Raw genomic sequence first — 15,566 nt, 5'->3', positions numbered from 1 at the left:
ATGAGGAGATGAAATCAAGGGTCAAAATCCTGGGGTAAAAAAATCACATTTCTGAGATGACTGCAGTGGTGACTTGAGAAGGATCCAAATTTGCCCGTGGTATTCTTGGTTCATCTTTATGGAGTATACATCCTGGGTTGACGTAGTCTATCAGGACTTTTCACTTCTGTCTCTGTCTGTTATTTCATATAAGGCTTCAAAACATTGGCTTAAAAGAGAGACTATCTCACTAGGAGACAGCAGAATGAAGACAAGCAGATGTTACCCAAAATGTTTAAACTAATGTGAGAGAGACAGGAGAGAACATCCCCAGAATGAGAATTGATTTTATGAAGGACAGGAAAATTCTCATAAAACGTAAAACTTAAATGTGAGCATCCTTCTCATCAATACGAGAAAATACTTGAGAGTGTACAGTTGAATCTGTAGAGCAGGCTTCACCGAGTGGACGAATAAGCACGTGCGTCAGAGGAGAGCACGTGGAATCCCAACGTCAGTGGAGGATCACGTGTAGTTTATCTTCAGCACCAAATGACTCAAGAGGGAAGGCGACGTATTTCACGTACTTTTACTACTCCAGGGTCCAGTCCTTAGAAATTCTGAGGCTAAATAAAATATCTGCTCGGTACACAGAAGAATTCTCATTCACGACTTTACCCAGTCGGAATGAACGGCCTTCAGAGCTAATAAGCCTGAGAACGATAGGGAGGTTCAGGCATTACAAATCTGCCTGAGTGATTGCGAGTCTGTGACTTTTCAGAATCAATTCAATGCTGATAGTCTAGGTTCACCAGAGATTAACTCACCATAGATTACACTCCACACATCCACAGGAGGAGAATACTTCAGGTTTCCCGATAGAATGTTTTTGGAGTCTGCAAACTTTTTGCCCCTATTAGTTTTTGTCCAACTAATGTCTGTAATGAATTAAGAATGGATGAGAAGAAAAGGAGTCAGAAAATAATGGAGAAGGGAACCCTGCTGAAGTGCCACCTCAGCAGGATAAGTGGCATCTCAGCAGGACCAGGGCACAGGTTCAAAGAAGCGATGGAGCAGGGGAAGGTGATGAACAGTATAAAGAGGCAGCAGAAAGAGGTGTTGAAGCTGAGAATATAAGAGAGAAAATTTATCTTCCAAATGCCAACAATTTCACTCCATTTTATCAATTATACCGTTTTCTCTTCTAATGGAAGAAATTTAGGATGATTCAAAATTTTGTATCACTTCTTCTTTCTTCTTATGGCTATGCTTGCAGTATAAGGAAATTCTTGGGCCAGGGGTCAAAATGGAGCTACAAGTGAAACCTAAACCACAGCCAAATCTGTGCTTCAGATTGTGGCAACATCAGACGCTTAAGCCACTGAGTGAGGCCAGGGATAAAACTTGCATCCTCCCAGTGACAGTACTGGGTCCTCAACCTGCAGAGCCGCAGTGGGACCTCCAAACCTTCGTTCTTTAGTGCAGCATTATAATTATCCAAACTGCTCATCAACAGCAACTACAAGAATTCATATAATTTGCCTTTTACACGTCAACCAAATTTAAGGATAATTTATCTTTCCTTCAAGAATTCAGCATCAAGCAGACTGAAGTCACACACACACACACACACACACACACACACACACAAATGGCATCATCAGCCATGTTCTCAGCCAGCTGCATTGTTACGCTTTTGTTCTGAACAGAGATGCTTGAATAACGTTATGTGTGAATAAGCTAAGCAGTAACTTGCCATGTTAGAAACACTAGACAACTACACATCCGAATATGAGAATCCTACCTAACACTACAACTGGAAGCTTCACTAGGTGTGGACCCAAGACTGAATGAAAACTTAAAATAGTAAAGCAAACAGATGTACACGATATGAATTCAGAGTCTGTTTTAAGCGTCAATAATGGCATAAAATGAGTTGTGCAGTTAAGCCATGAGCTTTGCAGCCATATATGCCTGGAATCAGATTCTAGCTTTGCCTTTGATTATCTAAGGAATCTTACACAATCTGTATAAACTCTATAACCTTTAATTACTTACTTGCTTTTTCAAATACCGCACAGGATTCTTGCATTGAACAAGATGTCATACATGACAATACCATGCACTGATCATAGAAAAACGTGAATCTTCAGCAAATAATTATTTCCTTGAAATACCAAAACTTTACATTCTAATTCAAAGATGAGAGACAAATATTCCTGTATCAACAGAGAAATAAGTTATTACCTGCAGGTGTTTGTATCTTAAAAATAAGAATAAATATCAAAGACGTCATGTAAAGAAAGGCTATATGTATGAGACTCAGGGTCTTTGGGGAAAAAGCCCCTTGAGGACATTACTTGTTTATGAAAATTCCCCTGAAAATCCAACAGGATAGAGAGAATTATAGGTACACTGCTCATATAAATAATGCAATCTATGACTACCTATAAACTTATTTTTGTGTGTACTTCAGTTTTTTGGGGGGGTTGTTGTTTTTTGCTTTTTAGGGCCGCACCTGTGGCATATGGAGGTTGCAAGGCTGGGGTCAAATTAGAGCTACATCTGCCAGCCTATGACACAGCCACAGCAACAAAGGATCTGAGCCATGTTTGCAAAATACAGCACAGCTCACAGCAACACCACATGCCCAGCCCACTGAGTGAGGCCAGAGATCAAATTCACATCCTCATAAATACTAGTCAGGTGCTAAGCCACAGTGGGAACTACCTACATTAAAATATTTAATGAAAACTTTTGATGGCATTCCAAGCTAATTCTAATTGTGTTGGGACATGCAAGAATGAACAAAGATATGGTTATGAAGAATAAAAAAATGCTGTTTGCAGAAACATGGAACTAGAGATTATCATACTAAGTGAAGTAAGTCAGAAACAGAAAGACAAGTATCATATGATATCACTTTTATGTGGAATCTAAAATATGACACAATTATACCTATCTCCAGAACAGGAATAGACTCATATATAGAGAGAAGAGATTTGTGGTTGCCAAGGGTAAGTGGAAGACGGGTAGAGATGGACTGGCAGTTTGGGCTTGGCAGACCCAAACTATTACTTGCAGGATGGATAAACGACAAGGTCCTACTTATAGCACAGGGAACTATATTCAAAATCCTGAGCTAAACCATGAGAGAAAATAATATAAAAAAGAATACACACACACATATATAAAACTGAGTCACTTTGCTGTACAGCAGAAATTAACACAACAGGGTAAATCAACTACACTTCATTTTTTTTTTATTTCCCCAATACACTATTTTTATCTACTGTACAGCCTGGTGACCCAGTTACACATACATGTACACATTCTTTTTCCTCACATGATCATGCTCCATCATAAGTGACTAGACAGTTCCCAGTGCTACACAGCAGGATCTCATTGCTCATCCATTCCAAAAAAACTCTAATGTAACAGATAGAACTTCAATTCCAAATAGAAATCCTGGGGAAAACAAGTGCTTGTTTGTGTGTGTGTGTATTTCTAGATGATGGAATGTTTACTTTTTTAAATTAAATGTCTTATTTTGAGATAACTGTAGATTCACAAGCAGGAGTAAGAAGTAATAACACAGAGAGATTCCATTTACCCTTCACCCAGGTTTTCCCGGCGGTAACCTCTCACCAAACTATTTCATAACATCACCACCAGGATACTGACAGTGGTGTGGTCAAGATGAAGGACATTTTCATCACCACAAACATCGTTCACGTTACTCCTTTAGAGATACAACACCTGCCCCATCCTTGTCCCCTTCTGAACCTCTGGCAACTCCTAATTTGTCCTCCAAAAATGATTCAAGATTCTGTCTCTTTGCATTTATTCTAATGAGGTTGTCAGATATAAGTTCGAACATTCTTACTCAGAAACTATTCCTTCAGTCTGCAAATTTTATTGAGCACCTACCAAGTCCCAGGCACTGTGCTAAACACTGGGAATAAAAGGGAAAGCATGACAAATACAGTCCTTGCCCTCAGAAAAAGTCATATTCTGGTATTGAAAACTGCAAAGCAAAACAAAAAAACACATATATATCCACTTTTGATAATGGTTGATTCCACAGTTCAAACTAAACCTCTCATTGAGACCAGCCAGAATCTGGTTAAAATGAAAAGTGAAATCAACATCCAGAAGGCAACAGGTAACTAACAAAATAGTGAATTATTAGGAAGGTGGAGTTCCTGTTGTGGCTCAGTGGTCAACGAACCTGACTGGGAACCATGAGGTTGCGGGTTCAATCCCTGGCCTCACTCAGTGGGTTAAGGCTCCGGTGTTGCTGTGAGCTGTGGTTTAGGTTGCAGATGGGCTTGGATCTGGCATAGCTGTGGCTCTGGCATAGGCTGGTGGCTACAGCTCCAATTGGACCCCTAGCCTGGGAACCGCCTTAGCCACGGGTATGGCCCTAAAAGAAAAAAAAAATTATTATGAAGATAATATCCAGACACATAAAGATAGAAACCCACAGAATGGAGCCTAACATTGGGGGCTGGTTTTTTTCATAGGGATTTTTTCAGATTCCCAAAAGGAGGTGGCTAAAAATCTTATTCCTGATATTTTGAGAGTTTCATGGGACTATGGAGAGAGGAGAAAAATGTAAGACAACATAGAAAAAAATAGCAGAGGCAAGAGAAAATAGAAAAAGATGCAAGGGACCCAAGATACTGAAATAAGCAATGACCATATTTAATATTGAAGAAAGTAAAAACATTGAAATCTTGGTGAAAACTGAAAACTATATGAAATGAAACTAGCTTACAAGACTCAAAATGCAATATAAAATTAAGAGCTCAATGGATGGTTTTAATAAAATTATTTGACATAGTTGAGAAATTACTGAGCTGGAAGATAGATCAGAACAAATATTCATAATAAAGAACAGACAGACAGGAAGATAAAAAAATAAGAAAAAATGGATGTGATCTACAGAACACAATCAGAAGGTCAAACATGCATTTATTTGATTCACAAAAGGAGAGCCTTACTGAATTCCTTTATGGCACAGTGGGTTAAGGATCCAGCATTGGCACCGCAGTGGCTCAGGTTGATGCTCTGCCCTGTGTTTGATCCCTGGCCCAAGAGTTCCATAAGCTGTGGGCACAGCAAAAAAAGAGAGAGTGAGGGGAGAGAGCGCCTTACTGAGAGTCTACTCATGGTTCTAATAACGTTTTGGTTATTTAACCGGATTTTGCTTAATTTTGATAGGATAGGTTCTATTACTTTGTTTAAAAACAATGAATAAATAGAAGTTTAAAAGGGGGACGGTGTGGATAAAGGCAGTAAGTATCAAACTAAAATGAAAAGAAGAGACTCCAGAAGTTCCTGCCGAGGCACAACAGTAATGAACCCCAGTCATATCCATGAGGATGCAAGTTTGATCCCTGGCCTCACTCGGAGGGTTAAGGATTCAGTGTTGCCATGAGCTGTGGTGTAGGCCATAGACATGGCTTGGATCCCACGTTGTTGTCACTGTGGCAGAGGCCAGAAGTTTTCACTCTGATTCAACCCCTATCCCGGGAAATTCCATAAGCCTTGGGTACGGCCATAAAAAGAAAAAAAAGGGGGGGTTGTCAGTTCTCAAGTGATAGCATTTTTTCATTTTTATCTACTTGTTGTTGAACTTTAACTTGATAATTATGAGAAAGAAAATATCATAAATTAACTCCTAACTAAATGTTGATTGTAAGTTTAATACAATAGGTTAAGGACTAAACTTCAAATATAAAATGCTAGAAGAAAGTGGAATCAAGGTAGCAGATTAGGAAGACCCTGAGCTTGGCTTCTCCAACAAACACATCAAAATTACAAATACATACAGAGGAAATTTCAACAGCTGCATGTTGTTCTCAGAGCAATTGATAACATGAAGCCTAGAGAAATGGCTCTTCTGCAACAAAAGACATAAAGAAAGAACTACACGGGGTCCAGGTGGAGAGGAAAAGATATCAAGTAGGGACCCACACTCCCCGTGGGGAACCCAGATGAAGAGGAGGAGGCAAATATCACAGGTTTGGGGATGCTCCCTAGGATGAGTGGAACTCGAACCCTACATTGGGCACCCAATCCCTGGGGTCCAGAAACAGAAAAATGAGCCTCTTTGATTGGTTTTGAAAACAGTGGGGCTTATCAGAAGCTTGTAGGAAACTGAGACTCTGCTCATGAAAATCACATTCATAAACTTTTTTCTTATTTTTTATTTTTTTTTATGATTTACTTGTATGGCCACACATGGCATATGGCAGTTCCCAGGATAGGGGTCTAATTGGAGCTGCAGCTGTGAACCTATACCACAGCCACAGCCACAGCCACAGCCACAGCAACGTGGGATCCAAGCCGCATCTGTGACCTGTGCCATAGCTTGTGGCAGTGACAGATCCTTAACACACTGAGCAAGGCCAAGGATTGTATCCACCTCCTCACAGACACTATGTCAGGTTCTTAACACACTGAGCCACAGTAGGAACTCCTTCACAGACTTTCTTGCTCTCAATCCCAGTAAAGAAGTGCCTGGTGCTCCGCTAACTTGAAGGATTGACCCAGCACACACACACCCATCCCCAACCCTGCACCAGGCTCCAGCCGCAGTCTCTCTGCTCACCCCCCAAAGTGCAACTGCCAGCATGCACCAACACTAGATAAATCTTGCTCCAGGCTGCAGTTCCAGTCACTTTGGCTCCTGCCACAACCCCCACCAAAGCAGCAACTAACATCATCCCACAGGAGAAGCCATGGCTCACATGAGGCTCTGACTCCTCTAGCCCTAACCCCGCCAAAGTGGTATCTGCCAGCTCACTACCCCAGGAAAGGCTCATTTCAGAACCAGACCTCCTACTAAGCCACTGAGCACATACAGACTGTGAAAGTATGCTTCCCAGCAAGCACACCCCTTTGAAACCAGGATAGGTAACTATTTCACCTAATTTCATATACAAACAATGAAAGTAAAACAATATGGGAGTACAGAGGAGTGGTGTTCCCAATGACAGGATGAGATAAGACCTCATAAAAAATCCTAATGGAAGGGAGATAAATAATTTGCCTGATAAAGAGTTCAAATCAATAGTCATAAGACAGATCAAGGAACTTTGAAAAGAATAGAAGAACATAGTATGAATTTCAACAAAGAACTAGAAAACATTAAAAGAACTGAAGAGAGCTGAAGACCACAATAACTGAAATTAAAAATACAATAGAAGGAATTAATGGTGGATTAGGTGATACAGAAGAACACGTAAACCACCTGGAAGACAGAATAATGGAAATCATAAAATCAGAATGACAACAACAACAAAAAAAGTTTTAAGGAGCATAGTCTAAGGGGACCCATGAGACAACATCAGGCGTACTAAGAATACAGGTGTGCAAGAAGGAGAGAGAGGGTATGGGCCAGAAAAACAAGTTTGATGGAACAATAGCTAACATTTTCTTTAACCTGAAAAAGGAAAAGGATATCCAAGTCCAGGAATCGGAAAATGTCAAACATGATGAACCCAAAGAGATCCACACCAAGACATATCACAATTAAAATGGCAAAATTTAAATGTAAAAAGGAAAATTTAAAGAGAGTGAGGGGGAAAAAAAAAACAGTCACATATAAGGGGCCCCCCCATGAGGCTAAAGCTGATTTTTCAGCAGAAACATGATAGGCCATAGAGAGTGGCATGATTTTTTTTTTGTCTTTTTGTCTTTTTAGGGCCACACCTGCAGCATATGGAGGTTCCCAGGCTAGCGGTCAAATCGGAGCTGTTGCTGCCGACCTACACCAGAGCCACAGCAATGCCAGATCCGAGCCATGTCTGTGACCTACACCACAGCTCATGGCAATGCCAGATCCTTAACCCACTGAGCGAGGCCAGGGATCAAACCCACAACCTCATGGTTCCGAGTCGGATTCGTTTCCACTGTGCCACGATGAGAACTCCTAGTGGCATGATACTTCTAAGAGCTGAAAAGAAAAAAAACACAACTAAGCATATTCTAGCTAGCAAGGTTATCATTCAGAATTTAAGAAGAGATAAAAAAAACTTCCCAGACAAACAAAAATTTTAAGTGTTCATCATTACTAAACCAGCTTTATGAGAATGGTTAAAGTGTATCCTTTAAGTGAAAAAGGAAAGGCTATAACAAGAAATAAAATATATGACGGAAAAAAAATCTCACTGGTTAAGCTGAGATTACTAAAGACAGTGGATTGGCCACTTGAAAAAAGCTAGTACAGAAGTTAAAAGACAAAAATCACATAACTACAATGAACACTTCAGAGATACATGTGATGATGTAAAATATGACATCAAAAACTTAAAATATGGGGTTGAGTGTAAAAAACATGGATGTTTTACCATGTGATCTAACATAAACAACTATCAGTTTAAAACAAATGGATGTGGTTAAAATTAGTAACCAAAAATCAAAAACCTACAGTAGATCCAAAAATACAAAGAAAAAGGAACTCAAATATAACACTAAAGAAAATTCTCAAACCACAGGGGAAGAGACTAAAAGAAGAATAAAAGAACAGAGAAGACTATAAAAGCAATCAGAAAACAATGAACAAAATGGCAATAAGTTCATACCCATCAATAATCACTTTAAATATAAAAGGACTAAATGCTCCAATCAAAAGACATAGGGTGGTGGAATAGATTTTAAAAATAAGACCGCTCTATATGCTTTCTGCAAGATACACTTCAGTGTTAAAGACACACAGAGATTGAGAGTGTAGGGATGGAAAAAAGATAGTCTATGCAAATAAAAATTGGGGTAATGCTGTGGGAGCAATACTAATATCAAATAAAATAGCCTTTAAAATGAAGTCTATAGCAAGAGATAGAGAAGGGCATTATATAATCATAAAGGGATAAATCCAGGAAAAGCTACAACATTCTTAAACGTATATGCACCTAATATAGGAACATCTAAACATGTAAATAAATATTAAAAGATATAAAGAAATTGATAGTAGTACAACAATAGTAGAGGATTTTAATACCCCACTTATATCAATATTAGAAGACTTTAATATCCCACTCATATCAATTTAATATCCCACCTATATCAATTTAATACCCCCACATATATCAATTGCCCTTAAATGACAAATTGGATTACATGAAGTTAAAAGATATCTACAGAACGCTCCATCTAAAAATAGCTTCTTTTCAAGTGCACTTGGAACTTTCTCCAGGATAGATCACATGCTAGGCTACAAAACAAAGCTCTATCGTTTAGAAGATTGAAATCATATCAGGTGTTTCTTCCAACCACAACACCAGGAGATTAGAAATAAACTATAAGTACAAAACTTCATGTCGTTGAAGGCTAAACAATATACAACTGAAAAGCCAATGATTCAGTGAAGAAATCAAAGAGGATATCAAAAAATGCCTTGAGATGACTGAAAACAGAAACACAACTTTCCAAACTCTATGGGACACAAGAAAAATAGTTCTAAGTGGGAAGTTTATAGTAACATAGGCATAACTCAAAAAAAAACAAGAAAAATCTCAAATATGAAAAACCTAACTTTCTCCCTAAAGAAATTAGAAAAACAGAAGAAACAAACCTCAATGTAAGCAGAAGGAAGGAAACAATAAATATCAGATAGGAAATAAAATAGAGACCAAAAAATAGAAAAGATCAATGAAACTAAAAGTTGGGGGTGGGTATTTTGTTTGTTTTGTGTTTGGCCATGTCCACAGCACGCAGAAGTTCCTAGGCCAGGGACTGAACTCAAACCACAGCAATGACAATGTCAAATCCTTAACCACTAGGCAACCAGCTAACTCTCAAGAGTTGGTTTTCTCAAAATATGAACTAAGCTAATGAGCTTTTAGCCAGACTCATCAAGAAAAAAAAGAGGCACCAAAATAAATAAAATTTGGAAATGAATATGGAGAAGCTACAACCACAATTACAGAAATACAATCCTAATACTACAAAAATTATTCACCCAAAATTGGACAACCTACCAGAAATGGATAAACTCATACAAACATACAACCTTTCAAGAGTGAATCAGGAAGAAAGAGAAAATCTGAAAAGAATGATGGCTAGTAATGAAAAACATCCCAAACATCAAAAGTCCAGGACCAGACAGCTTAACAGAGGAATTCTACCAAACACTGAATGGAGAGTTAATCAGAATCTTCCTCAAAATATTACAAAAATTTGAAAAGAAAGGAACACTTCTAAACTCATTCTACAAAGCCAACACTACCCTGACCTAACACCAAAACCAGATGATGATGATACAAAAAAAAAAGATAATTACAGGCCAATATCTCTGAAGATAGATTTTTTTTTGGTGCAGAAGTTCACAACAAAATATTAGCAAGCCCAATTCCACAATACATGAAAAGGATCATATATCATGATCAAGTGGGATTTATCCAGAAATGCAAGATTACCTCATTAGCCATGAATCAATCAACATAATATAGCACATTAACAAAATGAAGGAAAAAAGCCACATAATCATCTCAATAGATGCAGAAAAACAGAAAAGATTCAACGTACATTCATGATAAGGGGGGGGGGGAAGTCCCAATGTAGTTTGTAGAGAGGGAACATATCTAAACACAATAAAGGCTCATTTATGACAAACTCACAGCTAACATCATACTCAAAAGTGAAAAGCTGAAAGCTTTCCTTTAAGATCAGGGACAAGACAAAGATGCCCACTGCTGCCACTTCTATTTAACATAGCATTAGAAATCCTAGACGCACCAACTGATAAGGAAAAAGGGGGCATATAAAGTTGAAGGGGAAGAAGTAAAATATTCACTGTTTTCAGATGACATGATGTTCTATACAGAAATCCTGAAGAATCCACCAAAAAAAAAAAAAACCACTAGAACTAATAAATAAATTCTGTAAAGTTGCAGGATACAAATGCATTCACAACTGCATCAAAAAGAACAAAATACCTAGGAATAAATTTAACCAAGAAGGTGAAAGATCTGTAGAATGAAAACTAAAAGAAGGAGGGAGGAGGACAAGATGGCGGAGGAGTAGGAAGACACGCTCGCCCTCTCCCACAAACACAACAAAAAAAGCACATCTACAGAATAAATGACTCGCACAGAACAGCAACCAATCGCTGGCAGAGGAACCTAAACTCCAATAACGGCAAGAAATTCGTGACATTATTGGGCAGAACGGGAGAAAAGAGGAGAGTGAGAAAAGGTGAATCCGAGCGGGATGGGCGCTCCCGAAAGGGAACTGCGGAGGAGAAAGGGATCCCGCACCCTGGAAAGTCACCTACCAGGCGAAAGATCAAACGAACCGGAGGAATCTCCAGATGCAGAGAAGAGTGTAGCAGTAAGTTGGAGTACGGAAAAGCCGATCAAGAACCCAACGGACCATCTGAACTACAGGCACAGTCACCAAAAATTGAGACGCCTGGGTGGGGGCTGGGCACCGAGAGCTCAGCTCCAGAGGTTAGTCCCCGAGAAAGGTCCAGGGGACGCCTGGGTGGGGGCTGGGCACCGAGACCTCGCCTCTGAAGGTTAGTCCCTGAGAAAGGGTCGGGGGACGCCTGGGTGGGGGCTGAACACCGAGACCTCGCCTCTGAAGGTTAGTCCCCGAGAGGGGGCCGGGTGACGCCTGGGTGGGGGCTGGGCACTGAGACCTCGCCTCCAAAGGTTAATCCCTGAGAAAGGGCCGGGGGACGCCTGAGAGAGGGGCTGGGCACCGAGACCTCGGCTCCAGAGATTAGTCCCCGGGCTAGGGGGGCGGGGCAGAGCGGAAACTGCTTGGGAACTCTAGAAACCATTTGACGGGGCAGAGACTGCCTGGGAGACTAGAAAACAAAGCTGTCGCAGAGGAAGGGAGCAATACTCCAGGGGCGGGGAAGTGGAAAGCCACATCAGAGGGAACCTGGGAGAAGAGCCTGGTCTGCGCCTGTGCTGGGGAGGGGAGAAAAGAAGGGGTGGGTCCCCATAGAATACCCCCCACGCCACAGCAAGCTTACAGGCCCACTAGCTAGCTGAAAGCTGTGCTTCCCAGTGCATCCCCTCCCCCCACCCCCGCCACGACCTACGCTCTCACGGACCTGGGGCTGCCTGCCATCTGGGAGGGCTGGCCTCAACAATTGCCTGAAGCCTACCACCGCAGGGGCTGTCCCTGCACAGGCCTGCTTGCCCTTTGGTGGGGCCACACTTCCGCAGAGCAGCACCAAACACCACCAGCCCCCGAGAAAAGGCCTGCAGCCCAGAAAAGCTAGAACAAGCTTAGCCATGCTGTGAATAGATCGGCCTAATTCTTGGATGGTTTTTCTGAGTCGGGTTGCCCCGGGGAGGAGCCTCTTCAGTTTCCAACGGCCCTGCTACCCGACCAAGCCCCCAGGGGGTGCCCCACTCCCATGAAATAACTGCTCAGCACCACCAGCCCCCTGGAAGAGCCCCTGCAGCCCAGAAAAGCTGCAACAAGCTCAGCCAGACTGTGAAAAGATCCGCCTACATTCTCAGGCTGTCCTTCTGAGTTGGGCTACCCTAGGGAAGAACCTCTTAGGTTCTCAGTGACCCAGATAGCTGCTCCAGACCCCAGGGGGTGATGCACCCCTAAAGAGCAGCTGCCCAACACCGCCAACCCCCTGCAAGAACCCCACAGCCTAAAAACACCAGAGCAAGCTCTGCATGGCCAAGTGAAATCTGCTACCATCGTGGTGTGGACCTCCCAGTCCTGTCTGCCCTCAGGAAGTCCTCCTTTGCTCCAAAGAAACACTGTTAGCCCCATCAACACTCCAGAAAAGCCACACTGCCTCAAAAAAGATTGACCAACAACGCCAGCCCTCAGGAACTATTCCACGGCAGTGACAAGGCAAACACTGACCGATCACGGAGAGTACAACTCCCTCAGGAGAAAGAAAACAACAAGCAAGATGAAGAAGCTGAGAAACCACCCCCAGTCAAACCAACAGGAGAACTCACCTAAAACAGTCAGCAATGAAACAGATCTCTGCAGTCAGACAGACCTGGAGTTCAAAAGAGAAATAGTGAAAATACTGAAGGAATTAAGAGAAGATATGAACAGTAATGCAGGTACCCTCAGAAAGGAACTAGAAAATATAAGGAGGAGCCAAGAAAAACTAGAACATTCATTTGCAGAGATGCAAACTAAACTAGGGGCAGTAAAAACCAGAATGAATAATGCAGAAGAACGAATCAGTGATATGGAAGATAGAATAATGGAAATCACTCAATCTGGTCAACAGACAGAAAACCGAATCAAAAAACTGGAAAGCAATATAAGAGACCTATGGGATAATATAAAGCAGGCCAATCTATGCATAATAGGAATTCCAGAAGGAGTAGAAAAAGATAAGGGGATAGAAAATATATTTGAAGAAATTATTGCTGGAAACTTCCCAAATCTAAAGGATACTGGATTCAAGATACAGGAAGCACAGAGGGCCCCAAACAAACTGAACCCAAACAGACCCACACCAAGACACATCATAATAAAAATGGCAAAAGTTAGTGATAAAGAGAGGATCCTAAAGGCAGCAAGAGAAAAACAGAATGTTACCTACAAGGGAACCCCCATAAGAATATCAGCTGATTTCTCTACAGAAACACTACAGGCCAAGAGGGAATGGCAAGAGATATTTAAAGTGCTCAAAGGAAAAAATATGCAACCTAGAATACTCTATCCAGCAAGAATATCATTTAAAATAGAAGGGGAAATAAAAATTTTCCCAACAAACAAAAACTGAAAGAATACAGCAACACAAAACCCAGGTTAAAGGAAATATTGAAAGGGCTTCTCTAAACCAAAAAGAAAGGAAGGAAAAGGAAGAAAAAAGAAAAGAAAAAAAAAAGAAGAAGAGGAAGAACTAGGACTGAGGAAACTGCAATCAGAGAGAAGTCACTCAAATAAGCCAGCATACAGATTTAATCATGAACATGCTTCAAACAAAATAAAATTAAAAAGAAAAAAATAAAAAAGAGTCATCAAAACCAAAATGTGGGCAAGGGATGTTAGGAAGTAAATAACCCTTTTTGTTTATATGTATGTCTCTCTTCTTAATTTTAATATAGTAATGAAGTGTTTGAACTTACAGGACCATCAGGCTAAAACACACAATTATGGGAAGTGGTTAGCATACTTAAAAAACAGGGCAACCACAAGCCAAAACCAAATATTGCATCTGCAAAAAATGAAAAAAAAAATACACTCAAGCAGATAATAACAGGAGATCATCCAACCAAAAAAAAAAAAAGAAAGAAAGAAAGGAAGAATGGAGAACCATAGAATCAACTGGAACACGAGGTTCAAATGGCAATAAATAATCATCTATCAATTATCACCTTAAATGTCAATGGACTGAATGCCCCAATCAAAAGACACAGGGTGACTGAGTGGATAAAAAGGCAAAAACCTTCAATATGCTGCCTACAAGAAACTCACCTTAGGACAAAAGATACATATAGATTGAAAGTGAAAGGGTGGGGAAAAATATTTCACGCCAATAGACAAGACAGAAAAGCAGGAGTCGCAACGCTCATATCAGACAAAATAGACTTTAAAACAAAAGACATAAAGAAAGACAAAGAAGGACACTATTTAATGATTAAGGGAGCCATCCAAGGAGAGGATGTTACTATCATCAACATATATGCCCCAAACATAGGAGCACCCAGATACATACAACAAATATTAACAGACATAAAGGGAGATATTGATGAGAATACAATCATAGTAGGAGACCTAAATACCCCCCTCACATCAATGGACAGATCCTCTAGACAGAAAACCAATAAAGCAACAGAGATCCTAAAGGAAACAATAGAAAAGATAGACTTAATTGATATCTTCAGGACACTACATCCAAAAAAATCAGAATACACATTCTTCTCAAATGCTCATGGAACATTCTCAAGAATCGACCACATATTGGGACACAAAGCGAATCTCAATAAATTTAGGAGCATAGAAATTATCTCAAGTATCTTCTCTGACCACAATGCCATGAAATGAGAAATCAACCATGGGAAAAGAAATGAGAAAAAACCTACTACATGGAGACTAAACAACATGCTACTAAAAAACCAATGGGCAAATGAGGAAATCAAGAAGGAAATTAAAAACTACCTTGAAACAAATGATAATGAAGACACAAACTCTCAAAATCTATGGGGTGCTGCAAAAGCAGTGCTCAGAGGGAAATTTATAGCAATCCAGGCCTTTCTCAAAAAAGAAGAAAGATCCCAAATGGACAACTTAACCCTCCACCTAACCGAATTAGAAAAAGAAGAACAAAAAAGTCCTAAAGTCAGCAGAAGGAAGGAAATTATAAAGATCAAAGAAGAAATCAATAAAATAGAGACTCAAAAAACAATAGAGAAAATTAATAAAACCAAGAGCTGCTTCTTTGAAAAGGTGAACAAAATTGACAAACCCCTGGCCAGACTCACTAAAAAGAGGAGAGAAAGAACCCAAATCACCAAAATTATAAATGAAAAAGGAGAAATCACAACGGATACAGCAGAAATACAAAAAACCATAAGAGAATACTATGAACAACTATATGGCAACAAGTTTGACAATCTGGAGAAATGGACAAT

At 40.2% G+C, this 15,566-nt stretch overlaps 2 protein-coding genes across 3 annotated transcripts in view; both read right to left on the bottom strand.

Annotated features, from left to right (window-relative positions):
* LOC100522627 (olfactory receptor 10T2-like) overlaps window positions 1–15,566 on the bottom strand; it is a 277,947-nt gene that overhangs the window by 229,268 nt on the left and 33,113 nt on the right. The window contains exon 4 of one of the 2 annotated variants that reach the window (XM_084974951.1): window positions 2,038–2,198. The exons of the other annotated variant lie outside the window; for it this stretch is intronic. The gene's annotated coding sequence lies outside the window, so the exon portion shown is untranslated. The remainder of the gene's footprint in view (window positions 1–2,037; window positions 2,199–15,566) is intronic. 2 annotated transcript variants of the gene reach the window in all.
* LOC100522815 (olfactory receptor 5P6-like) overlaps window positions 1–15,566 on the bottom strand; it is an 82,725-nt gene that overhangs the window by 34,053 nt on the left and 33,106 nt on the right. The gene's annotated exons all lie outside the window — the stretch shown is intronic.

The sequence above is a fragment of the Sus scrofa genome, chromosome 9 (genome assembly GCF_054392235.1).
Source record: "Sus scrofa isolate SSC_HxYL_T2T_F1_AM1 chromosome 9, Sscrofa_HxYL_maternal_Yorkshire_Landrace_v2.0, whole genome shotgun sequence".
In the NCBI taxonomy this organism is placed as follows: domain Eukaryota; kingdom Metazoa; phylum Chordata; class Mammalia; order Artiodactyla; family Suidae; genus Sus; species Sus scrofa.
The sequence above is the reverse complement of the archived record's forward strand: the minus strand, read 5'-3'. Positions and strand labels throughout refer to the sequence as shown.